Here is a 5,590-nt window from a genome sequence, read left to right as displayed (position 1 = left end):
ACCTCACCCCATTGAGCCGGTTTTATGGGGTTGAGTTAGGCTTAAAGTCCACTTCGTAACATGGTATCAGAGCCATTTTCGAGCCTATCCTAGCGAGTATTTGTTGGGCTTATCAGGCCACCCGCTATCGGGCCGCTATCGGACCACCCATAATATATAGTCCCACGCACGAGCTTCTATCTATCACTCTCGGCGTGAGGGGGGTGTGTTGGAGATCCCACATCGACTAGAGATGATAGCCTTTCATAGTATATAAGTGGGTGCAAACCTCACCCCATTGAGCCGGTTTTATGGGGTTGAATTAGGCTTAAAGTCCACTTCGTAACAATATGTGGTGTCGGTATCCAACATCAAGAACTTGCGCTACTAGAATTAACAGACACAAGAGTTGAATCCTTGTACTGCACTAGAAGAAGTTGAATCAGATACTTCCTGGGATTATGTCATGTTTGTTGTGGGTTGATAGTTGATGCCATTTGATTTTATAGGAACCAAGACATGGCCTGGTTGATCTGAATAATGAATATAGAACGGGTGTGAGGGATCACTGGTTTTGATATCTGATCCATAACCCTTCGAATTATTTGCCATGACAATATGGGTGTTTTTAGAAAGTATGAAAATTTTGATAATCAAGAACACCAAGATCGTGCTCTGATAACATGTCAAGAATAAAGAGAGATTAATTTCAAAATGGAATACATTCTCATTGAAGAAGTGAAGTATATATATACAAACAAAATTGTAAATACGGAATAGAAATATAAAACCTAATTATATATATTCAATCAACTAATTATGTCACATAATAATTAATTATATCATACAATAACTGATATATAATAATTTGTTTAATAACTAATTAAATCATACAATAACTAATAATATTATATGATATGATAACTGATATATTCCTTAATAATTACTCCTCTCATATATGTAAATATTGTTAAAAAATATTTTTATTTATTTTTGTAATTTTTTATATTTTTGTAATCTTCTATTTAGGTTAGTTAATTTTTTTTAGTTAATTTTATATGTAATGGTCTTATTAGCATAATAGTCTTGAATCATCCGATATTCTTGTATATAATTTACTCTTTTAATAGAATAGAATATAATCTTAGAACAATTTTCTTCGTGATATTATGACATTAAAGAACTTTTCATATCTTCCCTTTTCTAATTATTTTTTATCTTCTCTTTAGTCATTTTCCTTGTGTCAGACTCAAACAGCTTCTTCCATTCAATTTTATAGTAGTCTACAATCTCAAGAACTAAATCTTCATTGTTATTAGAATGGAAAACACTCAATTACAATAAAAGAAGAAGAAATGACTTTTAGTAACTACTAAAATTCGTGGCTAAATTTATTTGTGACAAAAATAATGATAAAATATAAGTGATAGTGAAAAGTCTAATAGCAAACCACTTAACGACTACAATCAACAAAAAAATTTATCGCTAAATTAAATGAAAAAGTGGCCTCTTTTTTCAATTCCTAATAGAATTAAATCATTAATTAAAATAAAAAAATTAATAGTTATTAATAATTATTATTATATTAATCTGACATAGGGATTTGAATCCAGATCTTGTGGATAAGTATAGAACCTATAATCACTACACTAGATAATCATATTAATGATATTATTATTACTATTAAAATTAATAAAAATAAAAATAAAAGAATAAAAAATATTATTATTATTGATAATATTATTACTATTAATAATGTTATTATTATTAATATTAATATTAATAATATTGGCAGTAATACTAATAATGTTAATAAATAATATTAAATTAATAATATTGATAATAAAATAATTATAATCATAGTAATAATTTTAATAATAATAATAATAACAATGATAATAATAATAACTATTATTATAATTATAGTTATATTATAATTATAATAATAATATATTATTAGTACTAGTAAGAATAATATTAATGATGATATGATTTGAAAACTCATTTGTAATGGTTTGATAGTGTCTTCATACTTTATCATGCTTTTAGATTTCATTTCATGTTTATTTATAGATAGAGAAGCATGATTTAATGTAAACCTGCTCTAACACCAGTAGCCATTAGAGCCAAGCTTAGTCTATCTTTAAGTTATCCATATGAGGATTTAATTTGTTATTATACATTAAAAAATATATTAAATAATAACTAATTTAGAAATAAAAATAATTAGTCATTTTGACTAACTTCATACTATTTTATAAAAAAAATATAAAATAATATTGATATATGTTGTTTATATTATTAATAAAAAATTATAAAGTGATTTCTAAATTGATATATAATATTAACTACGAATGTTTTAAATACTAGTTACTTTAGATTATAACTTAATCAATATAATTACTTTTTTTTTGTCTAAATTTGTTGTTATTAGTGATAGTTTAGTAGTATCTTACGTTTACAAGACCTAATATATCATATGCTGCAACATGTATATTTAGAGTTTTGCATTATATACATGACACCCTTTGGAAGACTACTGCTTTACCCTCAGCACAGGTTACCGCTTGGAGGGTGTTGATTAATTCGATCGCCACAAAAGCTAACTTGAAAGGCGTGGGGTTTTGGTTGATATCAATCTATGTAGTTTTTGCAGGATGGCAGTGAAGTCGACAAAACACATGTTTTTTTATTGCAGGAGTGCTTGGTTAGTCTGGAATAAGTGTTATGCATGGTTAGGGATTGCGTCAGTTGATCATGTTGATCCAACTGCTCACTTCCTGCATTTTAATTTGCTAAATGCTCTTGCCCAGGTAAATGTTGTTTGGAATTGTGTTTGGATTGCTGTAGTTAGTGAATTATGGAAGCACAAGAATAAACATATTTTTCAAGGAGGGGTGATTGACTTTTCAGAAGTATTCACTTTGGCACAATTAAAGGCTTGGTCTTAAGTAACATCTAAAACTGTTTCTGCTAGTTTTACTTACTCTGAGTGGTGCATTTATCATGTGGCTTGTATGTTTTCAACTAAGTGAGCTTTTATAAGAGGTACCTCTTCGGTTGGGTTGTTTGTTGTTCTTTGTTTTAAAAGGTTAGGTTGTTTAGAAGGGATGAGGGGACTTATATATTGTGCTCTGTATATGGGTTGGATCACCCCTAAAGTGGTTCATATTTATTTATTTGTTTCTTGCTGATAAAAAAAAATGTTGCTTAGGGAGAATATCCTTGTATTAGATGGTTCACTTCTAGTTATTGTGCTTTTCTCATAGGTAATCATATCTCCTGCTCCTTTAACCACAACCAACTTTGTCTCAATTAAGTGTTCAAGTAAAATATAACATGGTAGCAATATAATTTGAGTCTTTTTGGATTTGTAATATGTTACTAGAACTTCATTATCCAATTCATAAGGCTACATTAGTGTATAGTATGAAAATGTGAGTGCAAGGTATCTCTCTAGTAACTTTATATAACATGACCGCATAAAAAATATTGAAATACATTTTGTACGTGCGAAAATTGCTCATGGATAAGTTTATATCCTCCATGTTTCCTCTCGCTATCAAATTTCTAAACATTTTCATTAAATGGTTTCATGCATACTCTTTTACGATTTTTTACGATTTTTCAAGTCCGTCTCTATAGGAACTAATTGAAGGAAATAACAGGAGACAAAAGGTTGTAGCAACTGATTGAATGTAATTGCATAAAATTGCAAAACTGTTGAACTGATTCATACTAACATTCCTGTAAACTGATCATTAATGCAATAATAACAGTAAAATAGTTTAGGGGTAATAAAATCAGAATTAATAATAAAATTTGAATTTATAACCAACATCCTCCCTTAATTTTCTGATTTGGAACAACCTTCCTGAACAACAAATCTCTTAACTTGATGAAAGCATTGATTTCAATGGCTTATTGAAAATATCTGCAATCTGATCTTCTGATTTGCGATATTTTAATTTGATCATGTTCTTCCCAACTTGGTCTCGTAGGAAGTGATATCGAATATCAATGTGTTTACTTTGATGAAAAACTGGATTCTCTGCAAGATTAATTGCAGAGACATTGTCAACATAAATCTTAATTGAAATATCTAGATTAAAACCAATTTGAGTCATGATATTGTTTTTCTCAATGGCCATCAATTCTTCATTCATAGCCTTTTGCCATTTGGGGTGTTGAATGACATCTGCAAGTCTCACAGGTTTTGAATCTGCAAGAAAAGCAAAGTGAATCAAATCTCCATTGTCATCAACATCATAATCAAGATTTACTTCGCAATCTTGAAGGTGTACAGGTTGTCGTTGTTGCCTTCTTGGTCGTTCCATCATAGTTGCAATTGGAGTTGCAACTTCAGGTTGAATTACAACTTCAGGTTGAACTATAGCTTCAGATTGAACTGCAGGTGCTTCAAGAGTGACTCTATCTTCCACATCATCGTTCAAAATGTAAATATATCATTTTTTCGAATCCATAACAGTTACTGCATTCCATTGTCATTCCTCATCTTTGGCAAATGTAACATCTCAACTGATAATCACCTTCTTTGTCATTGGATTGTACGATTTGTATCATCCATGCTTATATCCAATGAAAATGGTCTTCACTGCCTTATCATCCAACTTCGATATTTTCATGTCAGCCTCAACTTATGAGAAGCTCTTATTCTGACCACAAGTATGATGAAATATGTAAATATTCTTGTAAATATTTGTAATATTCTTTGTAATATTTTATATTAGGTTAGTTAATATCTTTAATTAATTAACATGATTGGCTTACCAATTTTATAGTTTTGAATTAGACTTGTACTCTTATATATAATTAACCATTTGAATATAATACAATTACATAAAGATTTCCTTTATAGGCATATTTTGGATAAATATGATAGAATGAAAATAAAATAAAAATTAATTAATATTGTTTCTTACTTTACTGTAAAGGTGTAATATTAATAGTTTGTTCTACAAGTAGTAATTAAGAAAAAATAAAAAAAAATGGCGACATTTACAATAGTGTTAATTATTATAACAAGTCCTGAGAAAATGTATATAAAAATCATGACATGACTTTTAACCAAAAACATGAGTTTTCTTCTTCTTTTAAAATACTTTTCATGTTCATTTCTATCTAATATAGGACTTTAACTAACACTTAATCCAATAACTAAAATATTTTTAAAAAAAATAGCAACTATAATGGAAGTGAGAATGAATGTTGTAAGGTCGTGATAATGATAGTAGTTTAGGGTCTATGATAATGATAAGAATGGATATTAAATGATAAAAACAATAATAATCAACTCACGTGGGAGAATATTTGTAAAAGATTGTGTAATGCTCAAGTTAGTGTTTGATATTTGGTGATTGTGAATAATAAATATCATTAAATTTGTATCTTAACCTAAATATGGTCAACTTATTTATAGAGTTAAGTTGAGTTTGCGTGATGTTAAACTCGATTAACATGAATATCATTGTTAAGTTTTTACATTAGTCTGACATATAGTAATTAAGTGTGTTAAACTCAATGATTAGGTGAAAGACACTTTCAAGAACTAGAGATGTGTTTGACCATGTGAATAAGACGTCTTAAACTT

This window comes from Phaseolus vulgaris, chromosome 7 (assembly GCF_051622355.1).
Source record: "Phaseolus vulgaris cultivar YP4 chromosome 7, ASM5162235v1, whole genome shotgun sequence".
NCBI lineage: Eukaryota > Viridiplantae > Streptophyta > Magnoliopsida > Fabales > Fabaceae > Phaseolus > Phaseolus vulgaris.
This window is presented reverse-complemented; position numbering follows the sequence as displayed.